At 33.3% G+C, this 8,468-nt stretch overlaps 1 long non-coding RNA gene across 1 annotated transcript; it reads right to left on the minus strand.

Annotated features, from left to right (window-relative positions):
- Positions 1-517: 517 nt before the first annotated feature.
- Positions 518-3,167, minus strand: LOC308189626. The gene is made up of 3 exons (XR_013946481.1): positions 2,979-3,167; positions 2,075-2,134; positions 518-633 (listed from the first exon to the last, which is right to left on the minus strand). It is a non-coding gene; the product is annotated as an uncharacterized lncRNA (long non-coding RNA).
- Positions 3,168-8,468: the final 5,301 nt, after the last annotated feature.

The raw sequence follows: 8,468 nt of genomic DNA on the forward strand, positions 1-8,468 counted from the left end.
TACATCATTTTAAAACAATAGGATGTATTGTGTACAAATGCATTCAATTGATGGAGAGATGTTTTGAACCAATTTAAGAGAGTTGCAGCAAGTGATATTGTTTCTGATGAGTTCAGCAACGCAAGCTCAGTCATGCCAGTTTGGTGAGAAAGCTGAACCTCACCCAGCTGTGAGATTTTTCACTGGAACCTCAAAGCATCATGAGCAATTACATCTGAATGTGGGCAACAATTATAGCTAAAGCAGCAAAATACTTGGTATGGGTGAAAAACAATCAACATAGAGTTAGCTTAACTGTTGTGTTGTTTGTATTTTTCTCCCCAAAATGAGTCGTTTCTGTGTATGTGAAACAAGCCCAGCCATTGCACAGGGTTGCTCCTCCATGTCAGAGCCGCCCTAGCTTCCCCTTCCAAGGGAGGCAGAGGAGGGCCAGCACAGCTTGTGGTGATGGAGGCAAACACATCTCTGCTGCAAGAACAGCTGACTCCTTAAAAGAGATCCTGCTTGCATGTAAACAGTCTGCACCACTAATATTTTCAAGAGCTAACCTTCTGCAAAACACTAAGAAGGCAGAGTTGCCAAGTTTTCCCGTTTCCAAGGCTGATTCTGATGTGGTTCAGTGGTAGAGTCTTCCTGCAGGAAAAAAAGAAAAAAAAAAAAAAAAAAGTGAAACTTCTAGTTATGGTTTTTACAGCACTTAGAAGTGACATTTAGAAGAGACTTCCTGCAAATGCTGAGTAATGCAACTCAAGCAGATCTTTGAGGGCTGCCACATTTCCAGTGATTAATGATTTCAATAGAGTGATTACCTACTGTGACCAGGTAAGTCCTTCCTTCAAGGTGTAGCTAGGATATTTGTGGGAAATTCCCAAACACCTGTAATACACTTGGCTGTCTGCCAGGGGAATCATGTAGGTACGTAAAACAAATGCTTACAGGTCAGCATCACCAAAGTAACCAAGTAATGTTAATGAGAAGAATAAGAGCAAAGTAGTTATGATTTTGACTCTATATTTAAGAAGTGTGGACGGAATTAAGCTGACTCAGTGTCTAGTTGGTTTACAAAAATCATCCAACTTTCACTTTGTTGGGTCACCTTTCATATTTTTGGGTACATCATCTTTTCTTTTTTGTTTTCTGTGTAAATACGTAGTATCATACATACTTGTCTGACAATAAACTCAGTATATTTGTAATAAGAATGATTCATTTGTAATATATATACGTTCATAATAAGAAGCATTAAGTTATATTACTTTGAAATTTGGAACTATTCAGTGTACATTCACTTGAATGTCTTACAAACGTGAGTAGTATCAAATATCATAGTATTATCAAAATCTCCAGATAAGGTCAAAACTCTTAGACTCCAGTTATATATAAACATCTCAAACGTCACTTCAAAATCATAAGGTATTTCCTGCTATTTAGTTGCAGGAAGAAGGTGAACAAAAATGATTAAAGATTAGAATTATAACAAAAAGCTTCATTTAAAAAGACCTCATTATTTATTTCATGTTTTTTATTATTATTATTGTTTACTACTGCCATTATTTTAACATGCTGTTGTTATGCAACATTACTTGGTAGTAATATGCTTCAGTGCAAAAATAGACTTCCCAGTATGTATTTTTGGAAGATGTCTTCTATGTTATATGTTCAGGTAGCTATCATTACAGTATTCATGCATCATTTGACACTTATCAGTAGAATAAATATTTATAGACTTAAAAATAGACAGTTTCTCCTTAAATTATAAATTATCTTTTAATGAAAGAAAAAATTGCATATGCAATTTATGATATGTATAGAAAGAGAATGGTTAGGATCTGACACTGAATAAAAAATATTCTGATTATATATTCACATCAGATACACCACAACCACTTGCCTTTCAACCATCTCATCAACTTCGATTCCCGTCAACTTTTCATCGCTTCATCACTGAATAGCTTTCCATTGGTTTTTTTGTTTTTCTCCTAACTGACAAAATAAATAAGCTTTCTTACCCCCCCCAAAAAATAGTTATATAATATATATATGTATTATAATAGTCATTCAAATGTGTTCATACTTATACTGTAGAGAGTAACAAAGTAGAAAAGCAGATTAAATACATCTGGCAAGTCTTTTCCTAAAAAAAAAAAAATCATTATTATTATTATTATTACTTATTGCGGTTCCTACAACATTATTTATGTTATAATGATGATATTAAGCATTTTACCTCCACAGAAATCTGTCTGCTATAGTTCAAGATTAAAGGGATGATGAGAAAACGTGCATGAATTTATATTATTTTAACACATAATGCAAAATTCTATTTTTTTATATTAATTGGTTAATCACTATTTGCTTTCTCCAACTACCTTTTGTTTATGCTTGTAAATTAAGTAAATCGTCTTTAATATTCTGAAAATGTTAGCATCCTGACAAAAATTTATGAGGACTAAATTATTACTTTTGCATACCCTAAGGAGAATTTTCTGTTTACAAACGATGAAGCTCAAATAAATAAATAAATAAATAAATGAAGTTGAATATTAAATTTCTTATATTCAGTATTTCAGTATTCAGTATTCACATATAAATGATGTGTTATTATTATTTGACACCCAATGACCAATTCAAAGCACTCATAACAAGCCACTGCTAAATCTGCTGGCTATTGATGTTTCAAGAGTGTGTACATCTTCTGAAGTCACACTTCATTTTTTGGACATGGTTTACAACTTCAATTTTCACAAGACAATGTTTTTCATACCCCTAAAGTTCTTTAAAAGATTTTGCCAAGGAACACTTGAACAATTAACAGTGATCAACTAAAGAAAAAGGACTTAAAAAAATATCCATCATTGCTAGTCTCTAAGAAGTATGAATTAGGTAATTATACACTGGTTAGATGAACATTGGACTTGCTGTTTTCCAGAGGTACCCAAGCCCACCATACCAAAGTGAACTCAAAACAGGTACATTACCTGCTCTGTGGAGCACTGACCTAAACAGGACTGACCACATGCCGTGTCCACAGCAGGAGACCAAGGCAAGAAGGCATGTGCCTACCTGAAATAAATGTGGAGGACTCTAGATCAATGTCTTTCTCTGCCTTAGGAATTTCAAATCATGTTTTTCCCTTTCCTCTGCAATTGCCCTAAATATTCCCTGCAGCTCCCTAAAATTCACCTGCAATTGCCTTTGCTATTGAGGTTGTGCCGCTGCTTGGCAGGAATAGGTCATGTAAGGAAACATAAAGGAGCTTAATGGTTAAAGCACTCAGAGTGCCCTAGTTTAAGGTGTTCTGTGCTTTTAACTAAGGATTATTTGCAACTAATATATTTCAAGTAGTAGTTATGAGCTTGATGTGGATTACAGAGCTTGACCTTTGAGAGATAATGACCCTCTCTGACCTTAAAATCTGTGCTAGGTTGATAACTTTGAATGAGATTCATACTCCTGAATTTCTAGAACCCTGTTTTATAAACAATGTGAAAATGTAGTATAATAATTCACGTTTTAATGCCTTGTTGTTGGGACTGTTCTTGATTGAAATGGATCAATGACAGATTGCCACTTTCTTCCTATTTAGTTGGGTTTTAAAACTGCAATGTAAATAAATTGAAATTGTGAAGGAGTTTTAGATTTTTTTTTCCTCCTGTCAACAGAAGTCCCATTTCTTATATTTTCCTTTTCTTGAAAGAAATGTGCCCAGCAACTGAGTTTACGTAGTGAATCTACCATGCCAAGACATATTGAGATAAAATTTGTCCTTACAAATTCTATAGAGTTAAAAAATCTCATAAGAAATTTTATTTTTTAATAAAGTATAAAAGAAGTTTATTAAAATTTTGGAGAACTGACATTTCCCCAGTTTTCAGTAGGTTAATTGTTTTGGAACAGGAGAGAAGACAATGTAAAAAAATATGTATGCTTTTTATTGGGTAAGAGGGAGCAATAATGTATAATTACATGCTCATATATACTACATGCTTTCTTTGAAAGCTTGTTCCAGTGTCGTGTATAGTTTCAAAATCTAAGAAGTCAAAGCCATTTTCTTGCAAATAACCAGCCCACTGCTATGGAAATAAGTTTGTTATTGATGTTTCACATAGACTTCAAGCCTGCACACATGCAAACTTATACATAGTCCATTGTATAATTTATACTTTTTATATGTTATATGTGATGAATATTAATGTAATTTAAATTTAAGCACACTCTTGTCCTCTAGCTTTGAAAGCATTTCTTCACATGCTGAACTCTAAATCATTGAGATTACTGGTAGTCAAGTTATGCACATCATTTAATGTTCTCAAGATTAGGTCAATTTTTTTGGTTAGAGAATTTAAAAAGATTATTTACATATACTTAGCAAATATTCCTATACTACAAAACATACAAAGATGCATATTAGAATACCTTGTGTACATAGTGACAGGGAGAATCCATGCTGAAATATCTGCCTTTCTCATTCTGTCCTGAATCAAAAAATGAGTAGTGATGAAAAAGTAAATGACTGTTTTTTGGAACATAAAACCAGAGTACCTGAAGGTCACAAACGGTCTAAGGAATTTTGAAATTAATTGTAGTTCATGTTCATATGGGTAGTGATAACAAAAGTTAAGGTATGTTAAACAATATTCTGAAATCAGGCATATAGCTCTAAGCTGTGTCTTTCTTTGTATTTCTTTTTTCACTATTAGAGAAATGTGAATATGTGAAGAAGTTTATGGGTATCTGCCATGTTACGGTCATTTACATATTAAAGATTACAGGCAGGAAGTGGCAATTTTTAATAGATTTTCAATTAAAAATAGGCAAGTAGTTAGACATCCAATGCAATACTGAGGGGAGTATTTAATCAATAATCCAGTAGCTTTATTTGATTGGCAAGAACTTTCTAATGGTGGTTGCATTTTAGAAAACTATTGTCACATTTTCGGAGTATGGTAAATTAAGCAGATAGTTTTGTTGTTAATATAAGCCAGGTCGTTGGAGATGTTACGTACAGCACAAAACTTAGAATTTCCCTTTCCTCTAACAATGAAGTCTGGATACTGGAACAGATAAATGAAAGATATTTTAAACATTCATGAAAACAAATAATTAAGTATCCAAGCTGTTAATTTTTGTAGCAGACTCCTTTATTTTCCATTAGCTTGTAATGAGAAAAATATCTCTTACTACACTGCTGACCCACACTGGTTCTGCATTTAGTCAAATCACCGGAATTCAGGAAATGAATTTGTCATTTTACTCTTTTTACAGTCAGATTACTGTTTTACATTGTTCTTTCTCTTCATAAGAACTCATATACTTGGTTGTAGAACAAGTAAGCAGTTATCAGTATACTAGTTTGGATCTTTTTTTAAAAACAAACAAACAAAAAAGTTTTCCTATACAAAAGTAGTCTCATATGTTCCCTGATCTCTGCATGGTAGGAAGTAAAAATGGCCTTTGGGTTCTTCACTCACCGCAGGAGGGAAGACATGTATGTGTCAAATACTAAAATGAGGTATGTTAGAAGTTGTTATGATAACAGTTTTGGGGAAGTAATGATCACAAGCATGAAACAGAACCACACAGGAATATCTGCTCTACCCCCTAGGACAATTTCAATTTACTCCCTGTTTTTACAGCAATGTTGTAGCATGTTATGTATTGAACAATTAAATGTGTGTCATCATGTTATGTAGCTGTATTCTTGGGACAGATTATTGTCCATCTCAGCAGGTGTACAGGAATTATATTTGAAAAGATGTCACCTTTGACAAAGGTGTCCTGTCCTTATAAAAGATATCCTTCAAGATGAAAGAAGGCTCTACTTATGACTGTAATGAAAAATATGTTTTTTATTGTATATTCACACATAACTGTTTATCTTGGCAATTAAAGTTATTGTGGCCATAGTATATAGTCCATTTACATCAACACTCACATGTACATATCAACATATTCACATGCATGAGACATACATATAGAGCAGAGTCACTAGAAATTGGTATACGAAATTGTCACATTATACATCAACATGCATGTTAAGACTAGTTTGTGACACATCTACCAGAATTGTTAAATGGCTATTTTATCCAATATCTGTTAAATATTGGATTCAATTAACTCAAATCTGTTAGAATATCTGCATGTATAAGTCAATTTAATAAATTACAAATCTATATGAGAAGTGTACTGTAGTTTGGGGAGTAATAACATCAGATTGCAAGAAAAACAATCTTTTTTTTTTTTTTAATTTTGAATCTTAAGTATAATAAATACAGATTTTTTTTGACAGATATTCAATAAGAACTTTACCTAAGAAACAGATAAAAATCAAATTTCATGATTTGCCCTGTTTCTTGAATTTTTGGTTAGTAGTTGGTTTCCATTTACATTTTCCTCGTCATATGTTTAGCTGTTTGTTGTGTACAAATCTACTGTCTCATCTGGATCTAGGATTTTTCAAAGCAACTAGAATTGTGACACTAAATTCAGAAAGCGTAGTCCATTCTTTCCATCACACTAACAGTGGCTATTTAAGTTTTAGATTAAAGAATGTATTGTTTCATCTGCTTAAATGTGTACAATTTTCTGTCTGTTTTCCCCCACTTCTCTCTCGTTCACCACACTAATTTTGTTGCACTTCTTACTTCCTGCTCTGGCATGCTCTGTCTCCTTGCAGGTGTAAGTCTGTAAGCAGTAGACTTGTAGTCATTCTGGTTTTTTTTAATAAATTTAATATGATATCAGTGGAAAGAGAAAATAAGGCCAAGACATGATGGTAGGACTTGTTGATTTAGAAGGTCTCTTACAACCTAAATGATTCTGTGATTCTGTGATTCTATGACATTTTAAAGGCTAAATTATTTTGGCAAACACTTGTTCCTCTAAATTGTTGCTGGGAAATGATTTATTTTCAATGAGTAGAGTCTGTCAATGGACTTGTGCTTTATCCAAGAGATTGGCTCTGTGAGGTTCTTTCAGAGGCTGTCAGAGAGCCAGTCTTCTCCTCACTGAAATTTATTGACATTGTCTTTGACTTTGCCCACATCCTTCAGCTGAAGGAGTATGAGTTCTCCTTTCACTTGATACCAGATGTGATATTTCCTTTCACTGGAAAATTAAGATCCAGCTTCTGCAGACATCCAATACCCATCTATCTTTGCTGGTGCTCAGGGTAATTGCTCCATATATTTCAGTGAGACTAATTATAGTTCCAAACAGCTGTTTGGGAATGTTCTTTTTATATTTCATAATACAATTCTGTAGTATTCCCTAAAAGGAAATTTGTTCCAGAGGTCCATTATAGTTAGAACCAAGCTCATTAATTAAACCAGACTGCATCAATGCATTTATATAAAAACAAAGGCAGCAGCCACACCTTCTCCTGGGTAGCAGTGCATCTTCCAGAGCCCCTGTTTCAGGGAAGAGGCATTCAGGTGAAATCTGAACATGACTCACGTGCTCTTGCAACTAACTGGATTATTCATCATAGGTGTAGTCACTGTGCAGAGGCTTGCCTTGCTTCTCACTTCTGCAAGACCAGATTTGGAAATAGTAATGGTAGTACATACATGCCAGAAATACTTTATCAGATATTTCAGATTTGTACAAAAATTTCAAATGTTGTAATATTTGCTAATTGGGTTCAATACTTCAAAGGCTTTGATCTTTTTGTTTCACAGCAAAGTTCAGAAAAATAACTAGCTAACTGCTGTATGGTTTCAAATATTAGATCTGCAAACTCTCACACATCTCTGCTTAAAAGGAAGAAGAGACAAAGCAGAATCAGTGACTCCTATATTACTTTCATTAACTCTCACAAATCCAATTTTATTCACAGACTGGTAGGGTCTACCTAGACCTACTTACACAAGACTAGCAGTACAGTTTTTTTCCTGTTTAATATGACTCTTTGGACAAACTACAAACCTTTTACAATGTATGCATGAGATTAAGGGAGATAAGTGCTTTGGAAAAGCTGCCATAAAATTCCCATTTAAATTACAATCTTATTTCCCAAATGCTAACTGTGAAGTTGCTACTCATTAATCAACAGAATCACACAATCTAGTAAACAATCTGTGTAAACAACTTCTTAGCTAGAAAACAAATATTCTGGTAACAGGGTTTGCTTAAGATAGAAATCCTTTTTTTAAATCTTATTTATACATTTTCTTACTCAAGTAAGATTCTTAAAGCATCTTTAAGTCATGCACATTGAAGTACAATACTTTTAAAATAGCAGATGTTTTCATCTAATTCAGATAGAAGAAATATTTCCTAAATATTTTGTATTTTCGAAAATAACAATATATGTATATATATATTTAAATGCTTATTAGTTTCTATCTCCTATTCTCTTATGGCTTTCAGCATATCAAGCCTATAATCCTGATTCCACATCTATCAGGCCTGAAGGCATGCCTTTATTTTTTGACTTTGTGAAGATGCCTCAAAGTTAACTTCTGACA

Source organism: Anser brachyrhynchus (genome assembly GCF_964034855.1).
Source record: "Anser brachyrhynchus genome assembly, chromosome: 2".
In the NCBI taxonomy this organism is placed as follows: Eukaryota; Metazoa; Chordata; class Aves; order Anseriformes; family Anatidae; genus Anser; species Anser brachyrhynchus.